Source organism: Xenopus laevis, chromosome 6S (genome assembly GCF_017654675.1).
Source record: "Xenopus laevis strain J_2021 chromosome 6S, Xenopus_laevis_v10.1, whole genome shotgun sequence".
NCBI classification, from domain to species: Eukaryota; Metazoa; Chordata; class Amphibia; order Anura; family Pipidae; genus Xenopus; species Xenopus laevis.
Window position 1 is genome coordinate 112,271,284 of NC_054382.1, and position 18,008 is coordinate 112,289,291.

Below are 18,008 nucleotides of genomic sequence, written 5' to 3' on the forward strand. Positions count from 1 at the left end.
TGCTTTAGAATGTCACTTATACCATACTTAAAGGGAATTTTAAGGTGCTCTATCCCTTTAAAGGGGAAGGAAACCTAGTCAGCGCAAAAACCCCCCCCCCTCCCGTGTGTTGCCCACCCTTCCTCCACCCCCCTGGCCTACCCGTCCCGCTGGGCAAATGCCCCTAACTTGTTACTTACCCTTCTGCGCAGGTCCAGTCCAGGGAGTTCACAGACGACATCTTCTTCCACGCGATCTTCTTCCTGCTTTGACCGGCGCATGTGCAGTAGGAGCATTTCGCCGGTATGATCTACTGCGCATGCGCCAAAAGTACTTCGTGACTTTTGGCGCATGCGCAGTAGATGCATGCCGGCGAAATGCTCCTACTGCGCATGTGCCAAAACACTGTTCAAAGCAGGAAGAAGTAACAAGTTAGGGGCATTTGCCCAGCGGGACGGGTAGGCCAGGGGGGAGGAGGGAGGGTGGGCAACACACGGGAGGGGGGAGGGTTTTTGCGCCGACTAGGTTTCCTTTAAATATGCTACTTAACATGGCAAATGATATACATTAAGGTGAATAAAAGATTTGATGCCGCAGTCAGAATTATCTCAGCTATTGCAGTATTTAGCGTATAGCTCCTTGGGCCAAATCACATAGTTATATGAAATGTGCCTTTTCATGACTGCGTGACTACTATAATTTAGTTGATAGTTGGCAGAGGGGAAAATGGTTTGACCTAATTGTCCATTGCCGGAATCAATAAATATACCAATGCCTCTGGGCAGATACTCTAAGATCAGTGTTTAGTCGCTTTGCTAACATTTTATTTGTTTAGTTATCATAATTAAAGCAGCCTCGAACCCTCCATTGCTAATTCTAAGCAACTTCACCTTTATTTTTCACTTATTTTATAGCTTTTGAATTATTTGATTTCTTTTTCATTCCAGATTTCAAATAGGGGTCACTGACTCCACTTTCTATATAGGCCCTCCCCTATTCATATTCCAGTCTCTTATTTAAATTGAGGCATGGTTGCTAGTGTAATTTGTACCTTAGTAACCAGATTGCTGAAATTGGAAAGTGGAGAGCTGCTGAATAAAAAGAACAAATAAATATATTTTTCCAAAATAGTACCCTATAAATCATACTAGTTAATTTAAAGACGAAGAAGGCATAAACTGATAGATGGAATGTTTTAATAGATGTGGAACATAAATAATAACAATTCTGGAGGCCCTAGTCACTAACTCTGAATCCTGGGCTGTTGAAGCTCTGCACTGGCCCAGGTCTTATTCTCCAGAACTGCGATTTCCCAATGATTCCTCATCTTTTTAGAATATATACTTTTGCAACTCCTCAGTTATTGAAAAACACTGTATAACTTACAATATAAATAAGTAATGATAATGATATTGCTTTTTATTAAAGTACAGAGCTATTCCATACTCCTAGTCCAGTAGACTTTATATGTGATCTAATTTTATCCCCCATATTTATTTGTATACTCTGTAATGTTGGTATTATTCTCTCTACCCATGGATATCGTTTTTTGAAAGCTAAGTTTACCTATTGCACAGAAATATGTGTGTCTTTGCTCTACACATTGTTTTTTAATGTTTAGCCAACTCACAAGCTGATTTATTACTTTCTGTAACTAGTGGTGCTTTTCTCTTTTTTGCCTTTTTATCAAACTGTGGTGTGACCCAAAAAACAAGACTGCCCTTCACTTTGATTTCACATAGAAAAAAATCTCCTTTCCTGGTGTAGGTGCTTTGGAAAATTAAGTATCCCTTTAAAGGGGGACCCGTCACCCAAAACAAATTACACATTAGTCAAGCAAAATGAACTTTAATAACACTATATAAATGATTAATTATAATTATGAAAATTATAGCAAGCAGGCAGCAGCCATTTTCTGCACACTGTTATTAAGGCAAGCCTTGCATCATCTCAGAATCTTGTTTGTGCACCAGAATGGGGGACCTGATGTCCATCCCCATGCCCTGGTTACACAATTAAATGGTTAAGAGAATATTGGAATGTATGCAGAGCAGTGACATCTAGGAAGTGCTGAATGGAAAGTGAAAGTAATTGTCTGCCCCGCCTCTATGCCCAGGGCATAGAGGAGTGGCAGACAATATTTGATTGACAACTGAGATTTTTAAATAAGCTTACAACAGCTATGGATACTTTACTAAAAAATAGAAATTGGATTTCATGTTTAATTTGAAAAGGACTTTTATTATACAGATTTTTGTGTCTGGGTGACAGGTCCACTTTAATCCCAATGATTCAGGAATATGTAAAGCATGTACAGCCACTGCCAACAGGTCATGTACCCAACATGGAGAAGTTTTGTCTAATAAAGGCTTACTATGTGACCTATGCATAAATGCACCCTACAAACCTCAGTACATTACATGATACATGCACAAGCTTCAGCTTTTTAAGACATTTTATCCATAACAGAAGAAATATTGGCTGGGGAAATGGCACTTTTGGTCCGTTACACTGTCCAATAAGATGACAAGTTGGGGTTAAGTTAAGCATAAATGGTATGAGCTGAATGTTCAGTGAGATTATCAATCAGCAGATCTTTCCACATTTTGGCCACCAACACAGTGTTGAGGTGATGCCGTTGTTTAGCCCCGGGCTTATGGAGACCCATCTGAAAACAACCAAATTAATAGATTTATGCCCAAGAAAAAAAGAGAAGGCAGGTAATACTACATATTTGATGCTTGACATTTAAAGGGAAATTATTTATTGCTTCAGCATACTGAAATAAGAAATATCAATTAAAAAAAAATACAATAAAAAAAAATACAATCAATTAAAAATTCTATACCGTTTCTGAAATAATCAAGTTTATCTTCACTATTTCTCTCTCAGCATCTGAGATGCTTGGATCATTCATCTGACACCCAACTGCTGCATGACGACAGAATGAAGATAAACAGATGCTGAGAGATGAATAGTGAATATAAACGTGCAGGGGCGATCCTGGCCCATCTGCCGCCTGAGGCAACAGCACTTGCTGCTGCCCCCCCTCCCCCGGAAATTCGCTCTTAAAGTACCAGGAGCAGCATTTTTGCTGCCCCTGGTACCTAGTGGGGCGCTGCTGCCTGAAGCGACAGCCTCAACTTGCCTCATTGGCGAAGCACCCCTGTAAACGTGATTATTTCAGAAACAATGCAGAATTTTTAATTGATGTATTTAGAAAGGTTCTTACTTCAGTATGCGGAAGCTTATATTAAATTTAAATTTCCATGATAGTTCCCTTTTAAGGTGGTCATCGATGTTAAGATGTTTAAACAATGTTTTCATTATCGTAAGACCAAGCTTATCTTAAAACGATTGTTTAAATGTACGGTTTGTCCATCAACTAAATAGACCATTTCAAGCCATATCATCTCTAGTTGAAGCCAGGAAAACTGCCTGCTTGGCCCTGCAAACAATTGGACAATGGATAGATTTCAAAATGAACGATGAAAATCTTCTAACATGCCCGATCGATTTTCTGACCAATGTCGGATGAAAAATTGTTAGATGCAAAATCGTTCAGGGCCCATTAACCTCACGATAATTTGACGGCTTTGTCGGATCACTCTAAAATCAGTCGTTAAAGTAAAATCTTAAAGTCGATGATGAGCTTAAGTCTGCCTCCCCCAGTGCTTGAAAAAGCTAAACAAAAAAGGAGCAATAGTATAGTGCCGTTGTTTTGCCCCAGGCTCACAGAGACCCATTTTAAGCGGACCAAATTTATAGATTCATGCTCAAGCAAAAAAAAGAAGGCAGGGGATTCTATATATTTTACTGCTCAGTTTTAAGTCTTTTTATTTGGTCGAAGCCCCCTTTGATGCTTGAAATTTAGTCAGTCCTCCAGTCCTCCAGTGGTTGAAGAGGCTGAAAAAGGTGGAGCAATAGTATTGTTTGCAGCCACGCCTGCCTATTTCCACCACCTTGTAAGATCACCTACTTTTAAAACATTATACACAAGCATTTCTTAAAGGGGTTGTTCAACTTTGAGATAACTTTTAGTATGATGTAGAGAGTGATATTCTGAGACAATTTGTAATTGGTTTTCATTTTTTATTATTGAAGAATTTTGAGTTATTTGGATTTTTATTCAGCAGCTCTCCAGTTTTCATTTTAAGCAATCTGGTAACCAGGTTCCAAACGACCCTAGCAACCATGCATTGATAGGAATAAGAGACTGGAATATGAATAGGAGAGGGGCTGAACAGAAAGCTCAGCAATAAAAAGTATCGATAACAATACTAGTGTAGCCTTCCAGAGCATTTGCTTTTTAGAAGGGGTCAGCGACGCCCATTTGAAAGCTTCAAAGAGTCAGAAGAAAAAGGCAAATACTTATAAAACTATAAAGAATAAATAATGAAAACCAACTGAAAAGTTGCTTAGAATTTGCCATTCCATAACATACTAAAAGTTAACTTAAAGGTGAAACACCCCTTTAACAGACTGGACCCAGCAATATATGACACAGTAGGTAGGACTTCCCAAGGAAAGATCCCAGGATGGAGCTGGTGAATGTATTAATGCACATGTCCAGTGGTGTAACTAGATGTTATTGGGCCCCACAGCAAATTAATTTAAGCCCTCCCCCAAATATCCAGAGGTTGTTATGTTTTGCCTATATATTGAAATGGCTCATTAATTAGGGACTCATGGGGCCCCCTAGACCTCCTGGGCCCCCCTGCAGCAGGGGTCTGCTTCCTCTGTAGTTACGCCACTGCACAAGTCTTTAGAACTGCTGAGATAAAGCAAGCAACTTGTTTAAGATGTTGGACCGAACCAAACTCTTAACTTTAAGTGAACCTTGGACTGTAGAAATCTAATGTCTGTGTAGCAGAAAGAATCAAACAATCCCACGAAGAGCTAATTTCTGAAAACATTCAAATACTCTGTAGTGTCTGGATGAAGCTGGTGATAGCAGGAAGATAATGGGGAACCCAAAATTACTGTTTAAGTAGGTTGGCAGTGATATCTTTAAAAATAACACATACAATAGTAAGAAATAATAAGTCTTATGTTGAAGCCACATACAGGGACTGAAGAAAAAAAATATCAGAAAAAATATCAGATACACATGCCTCCTTCAGCACTAATTCACCCCTACATTCCCAAGGCAGGCCAGTGCCATGATATCCTCTGGATGCTAAGCGGCACCTGAACTGCTTCTTTTTCCCACCAAAGTAGCCTATTTATAACGGTCTCAAAGAATGTTATGTTATTTTATTATTATACACAAGATTCCATAGGCAATGTGAGACAAATATAATGTTAAAGGTATAATGTTAAAGGGTATGTGTATTATTTTGTGAACATATGCATGTTTCTATAATTGATAGATACCACAGATGCAGCTATATATCTGTAAATGTAGAAACAACTAGACCAATTATTTATGAATAATATAAAACTTACTATAAAGTAGCAGGTCTAAACCTGGAGGCAAGGAAATGATTTGCAGAGGCAAAGCAGTGTGTCCTGGAACTTGATGAATAATGTACAACGGCTCCTTCTTTAAGTTACATGCGACTACTACAGTATATCTACCTCTCAATCAAGTCTGCTGTCTGCATGAAAGATTTAAACTTGCTGAATACATTCAGAGATCACAAGGCACAACATCAGACTTTTAATGTAATGCCCCAATGGATTAACAGAAATCCTCTGCACTCTTAGGGGCACATTTACTTAGCTCGGGTGAAGGAATAGAATAAAAAATACTTAGAATTTCAAAGTATTTTTTTGGCTACTTCGACCATCGAATTGGCTACTTCGACTTCGAATCGAACGATTCAAACTAAAAATCGTTCGACTATTCGACCATTCGATAGTCTAAGTACTGTCTCTTTAAAAAAAACTTCGACCACCTACTTCGCCACCTAAAACCTACCGAACCTCAATGTTAGCCTATGGGGAAGGTCCCCATAGGCTTTCTAGCCAATTTGCGATCGAAGGGAATTCGTTAGATCGATGGATTAAAATCCTTCGAATCGTTCGATTCGAAGGATTTAATCATTCGATCGAACGAATATCGCTAAATCCTTTGACTTCGATATTCGAAGTCGAAGGATTTAACTTTGACTGTCGAATATCGAGGACCCTCGATATTCGACCCTAAGAAAATGTGCCCCTTATTGTTAATTAAAGACTAAAGCAAAATAATATAAATATGCAAATAAAAATCTAAAAAATATGACATAGAAAGTAACTATTATGACCCTATTGTTTGAAGATAGCGGATTAAAGTTAGAAATTGAAAAAGAAAATTCCCAGTCGTGTCTATGTATCAATAAATTTTGAACATGATTATAGTACATTTTACATCAAACATTTTACTTGACATAGATCAATCCATGCTACTATAATACTACTATCAGTAGTCATACTGCTACTATAATAGATAGATAGATAGATAGATAGATAGATAGATAGATAGATAGATAGATAGATAGATAGATAGATGATATGATAGATGATAGATAGATAGATAGATAGATAGATAGATAGATAGATAGATAGATATATAGATAGATAGATAGATGATAGATAGATAGATAGATAGATAGATAGATAGATGATAGATAGATAGATAGATGATAGATAGATAGATTATTATTACATTATTAGTAATACTACTACTATAATAGATTGGTAAAATTGGGAACGAGTTGAAGGAACTGATCTGTATACTTACGTTGGATAACACTAACTGCAATTCTAACAATGTACTCACAAGACAAATTTAAGCCATGGTGCTTATTTCTGTAGGACCATGTGTGGAAGAGACAATCTGCATGTTAACTGCATGTTAACTGTAGTATGTCTAAGAATAGACATACTACAGTTTATGTAATGCAGTCTACATAGCTTCTGTTCTTTAAAGATTAAAAATGCATAATATCAGAGAAGGCATCTGCCAGAGTTCCATCTGCCACTGAGTTAGTGGGAAAAGTCTGTCACTCCTGATTGCAGCAGTTTTTGGCCTGAAAAGGCAAATTTCGGGACTAAAAGCTGCAAGTATAGGTTTCTTCTATGCTTAGTGGGGAGCTGTTGGGCTGATTTAGGCAGAACCTTTTCTTTGTTTCTTGTTAGACAAGTGCCCCAATAAATATGAACCATTCGGCTTAAAATAAAGCTACATTTTCAGACATAAATACACACTTTACAGTGTCTTTCATTTGAATGTGTTTTTGTCCGTAGTGGCTACTGTATATTTCAGTGAAAATATTAACTCAAATAGTTATATACAGACTACATACACATCATCAGAACATTTTACACAATAACCCCATCCATATCCAACTATGTCCAACCAGGCCACAACCTCCCCCAAGCTTTGTCTTCATTACACATCTCAAACCTTATGGTTTATCGCTTTTCTAAACTGAACTGAAACGGAAACAAGCAAATGTTATTGGATTATAATATGCTATAGCACTGAGCATTAGATCATACCCTAATTATTATTTGATAATAAATCCCTAACTATGATTAGTAGAAGCAGCACTCAGTGGGTCAGCCATGCCTTGCATGAATATCAGCAAGGTAAATTAAAAAAGGACCTGAGTTTATGTGGGGTCTCTGCTTTATTCAACCCAGTTGAATTTTGTGCAAATATTTCTTATCAAGGGTGACTTGGCTGTATGGCAAACATGGCAATCACACTTGCTGAATTGTTATTGTCATGCGTTTAACTTACTGCCCTTAAATAGGATCTATGCACATTCTTTGATTTCCTTGGTTGATTATATAAGAACATTTTAAATTAACAAAGTCACACTCAAACTAAAAGTATTTTTTTTATCTTTTTTCCAATTTTCAATATCGTTGTAGGGATACAGTAACACAGATATCCTGAATGTGTCCCTGGCAGTATTATTCTTTGTATTCTTTGTATTCTGTAGATCCCATTGAGGAGTGTCTGTGAGCCCCAGTTGACCCTCACCAGTGGTAGGGTGGATCTTCTCAGTAGTTAAGTTAAAGAGTGTGCCTTGAGACTGAGGTGCAAGTGTAAGAAATGAGTTCTGTTTTCTGAAAATTGAGGTTCTGTTGCAGAATAAATAAGATAATACTAGGTAGTTGAGCAGCCCTATGTTTCACCAAGGATATATAATGTGTTCAATATACTGGTAAGTGATCCATCAAAGTGATGCAAGTGCAAGGGGTATCAGGGTATCTCCTAAGAGGAGACTAGAAGTGTTTTGGAGAGGCACGGCATTCCATATCAGTTGTATTGCTCAATCTATATGAAGCTGCTCAGTCTTGACGTAAGGGCCTTGAAGTAATGTGCTCTACTCAGATGGGATTTCAAAAAACGGATTAGCAACAAGATGTTGTGTGGGAAATATTTTTAAGGATAAAATATGTTCCAACTTGCCATTTATCTTGTAGCCATATATATATGTTTGTTCCACACATAAAATACAGCAGTGTTTCTTAACATGGGACCTCTAGATTAAATCAGTAAACTTCGCAAACCAAAGTTGTCTGTTTAGTTATTTATCTTTTTATCTATGTATTTATTTTACAACCTATTGTCTACAAATTAAATATATTGTTGTAAGGGAACTTTTTTTATTTTTAAAGGTAATTATGTTGGCCTACTTTAAACTGTTCTGAAATTCCTTTTGAAGTCCTAAAGCAGAGGTTTGTAATACATAAGTCCATTTTAACTGGGCAGGGTTTATCTGAACAGGAACTGCGCTCTCTACAATATTTGTTTATTTTTCTTCTGCAAACTACAAACTTAAACATCCAACTATCGCCAAACTTCTTAGCTATAATGGTCTTCTATTTTTCATATTTTAAGCTCTGGTGTGATATTCCAGGTTCTTGGCCCCTGGCTGCTACTTACCTTGGTACTCAGATTGCCAGCCCTGACTTCCAGCTTGTCTCCTTTTACACATTATATTTTACGATGGACTATAACCTCTTGCTTGTATCCATTTACATATCTGTTCAGTCTCTGGTTACTCGTCTGTCTGCATGTCTTGCCGATTAGCTTATGGTTAGAATTTCACTTCAGTGGACATGGGACCTATATACTTGTCTAGTTTTTTAGAAACCCAGAATTATTTCATACTAGATCTTTTGATCTAGTCACATCCTTTTGCATGTCATCTTCTTGGCTCAAACTCTGGCAGCTCTACTGTTGTTCCATTCTTGGCGTCTGGCCTGGAAGATGAATTTTCTGAAGGCCTCAGTCGAATCTAATTCCAGTAAGTTCATATCTTCTGATTATGTTAATTAGCTCAATTCCAACTTTAATATTTTAGCCTATGTAGTACTAGCATTGTGGAAAATAGCACCTAACAGTCGGGTGATATTAGTTTGGCCACAATTCTGCCATTTTACACAGGGAAGTAGAATTTATAATAATTTAAGAACATTTTTTGATTAATGCATGAAATGGGATCCATTATCTGGAAACCTGTTATCCAGAAAGCTCCGAATTATGGGAAGGTCATCTCTCCTAGACCCCATTTTAATCAAACATTTCACATTTTCAAAAAAAGATTTCCTTTTCCTCTGTAATAATAATACATGTAATGTACTTGATCCCAACTATAAGTAATCCTTATTGGAGACAAAACAATCCTATTAGGTTTATTTAAGGTTTAAATGATTTTAACAGACTTATGGAGATCCAAATTACGGAAGAACCCTTATTCGGAAAACCCCAGGTCCAGAGCATACCTGTACAATGTTTTAAGTTGTGCAAGCACAGAGCAAATGCTGCTTCCTCAACTTTATACAAGCAAGTTTTATATTTATGTACAGGTATGAGGCCTGTTATCCATAAAAGTTTTCTGGATAAAGGATCTTTCCATAATTTGCATCTCCATACCTTAAGTACCTACTAGAAAATCTTGTAAACATTAAAAAAACCAAATAGGCTGGTTTAGACTTAAGGCATGAAGATCCGAATTATGTAAAGATCCTTTATCCTTAAAACCCCAGGTCCCCAGCATTCTGGATAACAGGTATGGGACCTATATATACAGTATATATATATATATATATATTTCTAACTGCTGTTTCAGAGTTTCACATTGCTAGCTTAGAGTTCATGGGTTATATTATTTCTGGAGTGGATAGATGTTTACAACATAGGGCCAGATTCAATTCAGTGGGAAAAAGGTCAATTGCAGATGGAATTTAGTTCAGAAAATCTTATGTCACGGTTTAGCATGAGAAAACTTTATTGAAGTCTATGGGAAAAAACTGGAACTGAATTAGGAGAAAAGTTTTTTTTTTTTTCTTGAATTGAACCTCGTCCATGAGTTTCCATGTGATAAACCATGAGATAACTTTTTCTATCACATTATACAATGTAGATTACATAATAAACAGTGTAGTAATGAATTGCAGGGTGCAGGAACTGTATGCCTCTTTGCTCATCTCCTCGTTCATCTGTGTTGTTCAGATTAAAAAATCCTTTGTCCAGATTCATCCTTATCTAATAAGACATGCAGACATCCACTGCATAGTCATTAAATATACAGAAAAAAAGAGTCTAGCAAGATCCTGGCAGGTCCTTTGATAATAACTGCTACACAAATCAATATGACAAATCAATATGACATTAAAGTGGCCAATCTGCAGTCTATTATTAGTGGAAACTTCCTAAAACAAAATGACTTCATATAGAAAAGCAAAAACCATTTTTGTTTTATTTTTCTGCAACATTGTGTTAGTGTTGTTGTGATAACCTGCCTGGAATCGAACCAAGGACAGAGTGTTTTTATACTGTCTGCATTATCACTGCTCTATGCGAGCAGACAGCTAAGGCCCTGGTTTATTCCTATGGCTATGCTTGTAATTGCAAAGCATGGCTTGTTTCACCTGTTGCCAATCTGGCCATGGGGTGATATGTGTAAGCCATTAGTCTACTCTGCTCTATTGCCCAGTATAGGTCTATGTTCCATAGTTCCTGGGTGCATTATATCATCTGATCCTGTTTATTGACCACTGCCTTAACTTGACCCTTGCTGTTCTGATGCCTGTGTAAGTTTCTATATATATTATATCATTATTAATAATAAACCTCAACCCACTTACTAGGGTTTCTGGTTCTTTTGAGCAAGCAGACAATGAATCCACACCAATGAGCGTATAGTAAAGTGATGTATTGTAAAATAAATCAATTGATTGTTCTACATAAATGATTACACTTAGACTAAACAAAAATTACAATATTTACAGTTACACATTACACAAGTCTACATAGTTGTTACCAAAAAGGCAGGGGAATAGAGTTCGGCTTTATCTCTGCCTTCCCCTCTGGTCTTCATTCCTCACATGTCTTGTCCCAGGCTCCTCTGGCTTCTCCCGCTCTCCAGCTGCCTCCTCTCAGCTGCCCAGCTCCTTTCACATTTGTCCAGCGTTCTTTTATCCTGGGTTCTCACCTGTCCCCACAGAAACCCTCCCAACTGCCAAGATGCTGTGATAAACCCCCAACTTGCCTACATCCTGTTGAGCAAGTTTTAATCAGTTTTATGGTCCCCACAGCAGACAAAGGCCTTAGTAGTCACAGGAAAACCTTTGTTATGATAATCAGGGCTTCATGTAAGTTCCCTGAACAACAGCTTTCATATTAAATAACAAAATCAAGATGGCAATTTCTTACACCTGTACCGGCCTCTGCCTGTTCTTCAACTATTATGCTGGATCTCGTTACTGTATTGCAGATCTATTTTCTTTGACCATTCTGCTTCCTGATTTGGTACCTTGTTGTCTGTTTGTTATTGACCCGGGCCTGTCCATTGACCACGCTCCTTGTTCTCTGTTTTTTCTGTACACATTACGGTTTCCTTGCCTGCCCAGAGCTTCCCCCCTGGTCCTCTCACGTTAAGTCCTGGCGGCATCTGAGTAGCGGAGAGCTCCTCCCGAAGTCAAAGGCGGCTGCTATAGGCAGCCGAGACCGGGACCTTGGGGTTTGCTCTGGGTTTTGGGCAAGCATTACAGTTGTAGACACATTAGACACAGTAAAACTCATTTACTAACGCTCTGCAAATTTGCCTTGGTTCAGTACCTCCAAGCAAACAAAAAAAATCAGAGCAAGCGTTTTTTGGGACTTAGAAAAAATTTCAACTATTTTGGGACTTTTTCAACTTTTTTTTACTCTATTGCACTTTGCCTGCTCTAACCTGGCGAAGGAGGTGTTTTATCAAGGTTCAAATTTGAATTTTTGCTACAGCTGGAATTTTTTTGCATGACTTATATTTTTAAAAACTGAAATGTCTGGTATTTATTAAGCAACAAAAATATTGAATGAAAACTCCCAAATTTGAGTTTTTTAAGCCTATAAGCCTATAAAACATTTGAGATATTCAAGTTTTTTACACGATTGTATTCAATCGAGTTTTTTCCATTCAGATTTTTTTCATAAATAGGTAAACATTCAAGTTTTTTTTAAATGAATGTGAGTTTTTTTTGAAGTAGAAAAGAACTGTAAACCTCAAAATGTGACCTCCACAAAATGCTGGGAACAAAAGCTGCTGGGCTCCCAGGGGTTGCATTTATATCTTTGAAGGGTTTTTTTTATTCAGTAATTCTTTTATTCCAGGTCATGATATAAAATATCTAGTGATAAGTCTAATCAACTGGACTAGCTAAGTGTCCTTGAAAACAATTCGCCATTCATTCAGCTTGGACTTGACACTTCGAGATTCAGATTCAATTTAAATAAAATATAATCAGTGGAGCCCTTGTAGCTTGATTTTCCAGAAGTGTTTGAGAGTTTTGACATGATCAGACAACCTCAATTCCTTGTTTTACTCAATGGTATTGTAGTGAATTTCTACAAAAGTGTAGTAGAATCACAGTGATTGCTTTTAAGGGTTCAAACCATTTTGTACAACTCTTTGAATGGTGAGACTGTATCTAAAATCACAATAAAATAATAAAGAATGCTTGTTATGGCTACATGCGGAATTATTAGAGATAAACGTTGATGTGGGTAACAATATATTCTCCCATTTGGAGTTTGTTTAAATGCAAGTATTATATACTAAATAAATATCAGAGATTCAGTAGTAGTAGTAGTAGTAGTAGTATTAGTAGTAGTAGTAGTATTAGTAGTAGTAATAGTAGTGTATTGGCGGCCCTGAGTGAGCCATTGCATTAGTTATCATGTCCCTTTCTGTGCTGACAGTTTTTCTTGAAAACATATTGATATAACTGACAGTTGTTTAGCTTGTACAAACTGTTTATTACTGGATTTCTCTACTTCTTACTTCGTTGCTGAGTAATCATGATGTGAATTCTCTACCTGAAATGCTATACCATTGTAAAAAGCAGCCATTAGTGAAGCACTGAAACTCACACCTCTCCAACTTTTAAACAGGTGTCATTTTCTTCACTCTTTCGAACCTACCTTTGTTCTTAATGGTACTGACACAAGCTCTTACTTATTCATGCCAGCCCATATAACCTCCAAAGAATACAATTACTCTTCCCTTCTGTATTTAATCATGAATAAAAGTAGCACCATGGAAACGTGAAAGAGAAAATATAAATAAATCACTGGCACACATGTACATGTGTGTGTGTATATATATATATATATATATATATATATATATATATATATATATATATATATATATATAATACACAAACGCCATGAATATCTTGTAAATTATATCCTTATAAACGGTGAGTTCTGATGTCATCAGTTATAAACGGTGAGTTCTGATGTCATTTCTGTCACATGACTCATTAAAATTTGTGTATTATAATAAATAAAGTACCCCCAGTTGCAAATTATGAGGATATTAGAAGTCACCTCGGAGTTCCACGGCCTCGTGTTTTTATATGGTCATGAAACTCCTCGGTAACTTATAATATCCTTATAATTTACAAGAGGGGGTACTTTATTCACTATATATCCATGTTCGTCTGGGTGGCACACTGTTTCTCATCAATTACCCGGGTGCACAGTAAAAAATAAAATCATACACTATTCCAATAACCAGCAACTCCAGGGGTTTCAGTGAAAAAATTGTATTTAAATATGTGCAGTTACAGCCAACTTGACGTTTCGGTCCACTCAGGGACCTTTCTCAAGGCAACTCCACCCTACACCCCTAGGGGTATAAGTAGCCAATAGTGATTAATCAAATCAAGGAAATTTAAGGGCAAAGTGGCTAACGCTAGTGAAATTTCGCCAGCGTGACGTCATTTTGCCACTTCGGCGATTTGCTAATGGGTGCTGGCGTAAATTCACTAGCGAAGTAGACATACTTTAGCGCTACTTCACACCCTAACGCCAGGCGAAGTTGCGATCTGGCGAAGGGACGTAACTACGCTAATTCACTAACTTGTGGATTTTACTGAACGTTACCTCTTGCGCCAGACTTTACTTCCCCAGCTCAGACCAGGTGAAGTGCAATAGTGTAGATAGGAGTTTGTAAGAAAAAAGTTGAACATTTCTCTAAGTCACAAAAAACACTGGCGTTTTTTACTTTTTACTGGGTACCCTCCTTCCCCCTTACATTTGGCACCTAAACTATACAGTGGGCACATTTGTAGGGCAATATAAGACCTCTATTTAATTTTATTAAGTTTCCTTATCCTTGTGTAGTGTAATGTAGTTGCTGCAGCATATACGTCCATTGTACTTTAACTGCATGCCATATGCTAGTTAGGCATCGCTAGGGTAACGTCAGACTGCTTATCGTATTATCGCTAGCGCAACTTCGCAACTGTTTGGTAACCTGTGCGCAACTTCGGATCTTCGTGAATTTGCGCAACCCTGGCGAAACTATGCCTGGCGAAAAGTGGCGAAGTGCGGCAAGGCCATTTTCGGCCAATAGTGAATTTGCCCCATAGAGACCAGAAAAACTTTATATATATATATAACAAACAAGGGAAAGTTGTGTTCACCACTAATTTTTAAAGACATTAGGCGGGGTTGCAATGAGGCTGTGACCACAAAATACATATAGACAAATACAAGAGTCCTCTGCACTCAACCCATTATCAATATATTTAAGACAGAGACATTTTGTGCATACTGCTACTGAAAAATGCCTTACCCTTTAAACAAAACAGGGATTGTTTGTCCATATATTGCAATATATTTAAGCTGGCCAACTACGTCAAAGTCATCCCATATCTGGCCAGTCCTACACTCAATTTTCATTTTTGAGCATAGGACTGGCCTGGGTTGAGTGCAGAGGACCTCTTGCATTTCTCTCTCTCTCTCTCTCTCTCTCTCTCTCTCTCTCTCTCTCTCTCTCTCTCTCTCTCTCTCTCTCTCTCTCTCTCTCTCTATATATATATATACTACTACTTCTACTACTATCAACTATTGTTCATTGTTCGTTTTTAGTTAGGCTTTAGCTTAGCTAAGCATGAATATTTCAGATGCTTTACCAGCTATGGGTCACTATTAATGCATCAAGTTTGCTTTTTCTGGCGGCTCTGCCTGTCATTGTTATTTATTTGGGCATAGAACTTGGCTTTTATCTATAGAAAAGTGCATTTTGTATTGCGCTTTTCTGTGATATTTAAAAAGTGTTCCAGCAATGGTTCACTGGGCTATTCCAGATTCAGAGGTCAATCTGAGTTAGGGCAGAAGCCTTTCATGCATTTCTCAAAATGTGTCTTCAAAAGAAATGGCAAAGTGTATCATAGTAACAGCACATTCCATAAAGACGGGACTTTAATGTAGTCTATATTAAGTGTATAATTGAGTACAATGATCCACTTGGGTGTCTCATTTCAAATGTTTACACATGCAGTAATCTGCAATGCTCCAGCAATTCAGAGGAATGAGATGTGAGACACACATCATACATAAGATATTTTAAAAATTGGATCAGGTTCACTTGTTGATATGATGGATATCTTCTGAACTTGATGTTTGGTCCAGGCTTGTGTGAAACATATTACAGTTACATATACAGTTTTAGGATCTGTTATCCCGAAATCCATTATCCAGAAAGCTCAGAATTACAGAAAGGCCTTCTCCCATAGACTCCATTTTATCCAAATAATCCAAATGTTTAAAAATGATTTCCTTTTTCTCAGTTATAATAAAACAGTAGTTGTACTTGATCAGTAGTTGTGCTTTAATAGTCGCAAAATTTTTGACACACAACAAACTAAAGTCTAACTAAATAAGTAGGCTAGAAATGTTGTACATTATGTTTTGGGATTCTTTACCAACCCAAGGCAATCACAGCCCTTTACCTTAGAAGATCTGTGTCTTCAAAGATGCCCCAGTAGCTCCCCATCTTCTTTTCTGCTGATTCACTGCACATGCTCTGTGCCGCTGTCATTTACTGAGCTTAGGGGTCCACTCACAATATACAGTACACATAGAATAGAAATGTCACAATATAAGGCTGATTAGTAATTAATACAGATAATTACTACATGGCAGCACAGAAACCAGTGCAACTTGCATCAGAATTTAATTATCAGCCCTGTAGCATCAGTTTATATTACAGACAAACCTCAATTTTTGCTGGTAAATTTGCAACGACCCCTAAGCTTAGCTTAGAGCCAACTGAGAAGCTGAAACTTATATGCAATATGTTCATTATATAAAATGTGCCATTTTTAGCCATATTTATTTTTAGGGTTTAGTTCTCCTTTAAAGTTCATGGGCATTTTTCTTGAGGCAACTTTTTTGTCTTTTTGACTTTTTTTCTGTTTTTGACTTTTTTTTAGGTGTTTTTTTTTCTTATGGCAACTTTTTTGTCTCTGCGGGAATTTTGTCTTTGTGATTTTTTTGTTGCGGCAAATTTTTGCCGCAGTTTCTTGGAAAAAAAAAAATGGCGGAACCCATGCTTGGCGAAAACATTTGCTCATCACTAGTGCAGATTTATTAGCACCTGCTGGTGTATTTGCTTTGAATATGTTATTTTTACATTTCATTCATTTCTGGCGAGAAATTGTACTGTTGCCTTTTGCTGGTTATTCGCAACATGTCTGAAGTGACATTTTATACTTTCAGCAGTAAAGATACTGGCTTGCTCCTTTTTCGAACAAAAAGTTACACAAAACCCTCCATATCCCTTTTCAGCTTCACAAAGCAAGGAATGTTATTTGTTATTATTTTGTCTCTGAGATGGCTCTCAAGGCAAATAATAGAAGACTACTAAATGTGTTATTAATAATAGCCGACCACAGAGCATTGCTTCCTAGTGATTGAGCAATGTAAGGCTAAATTTACTTTCAGTGCTCTATATAATGCATATCATTTCTTTGCTTGAAGGTCAACATTGTGCAGAGAGGGACAGCCTAGGCTTTGATATAATAATAAAACCATGCATAGCACAGGGAACCAGAAATTCTGGTGAAAAAATCTTTGCGATTTAAACAAGAATTTAAACCAAAAGTGAGGTTGCAAAGAATTAGGGCTTCACAGCTATTGCACAGATGCAAATATACAGTTAAATTTCAACCAGACTGTTGTGCCAAATGCAACTTGTAAGTAAGTAGACCATCACCCTACATGCTTCCACTACTCATTGACTACCAGATTCCCTACTTGACCTGGCAGGAACTAGTTATAGTGCACTAGTTATATTGCTCCTGATCTACTTTGCTGGAAGTCTTTCATCTGCAACAATCTTGTAGGAGGAAAGGTTTAGCTAATCTGGCCACATAAACTGGTGCATGTATTGGCTAATTCAAGGCCAATACGGTTCAGTAGAAAACTCAAATATTTAGTAGGGAAAAAAAACTTTTTTGTGATTTATTATAACCTGGTGCTGTAAAAAGCCAGAATCCAAAAATCCATCTCAGACCTGTCGAGGTCCAGTATAAGTCAGTGGGAGAGGCACCTATACCAAATTGAAGTTATCGCGGTCTTCTTCGGTTTAGACCGAAAATCCAACCTTTTCAGGGTGTTCGGGCAAAAAGCCAGAAAAATTAGAGCAATTTGGATTTTCACTCGATTTTATTGAGTTTTTCCGCGATACGATTAATTCAGGTATTTTATTAATAAATAAGGTCAAATCAAACTCCCAAAGCATGGG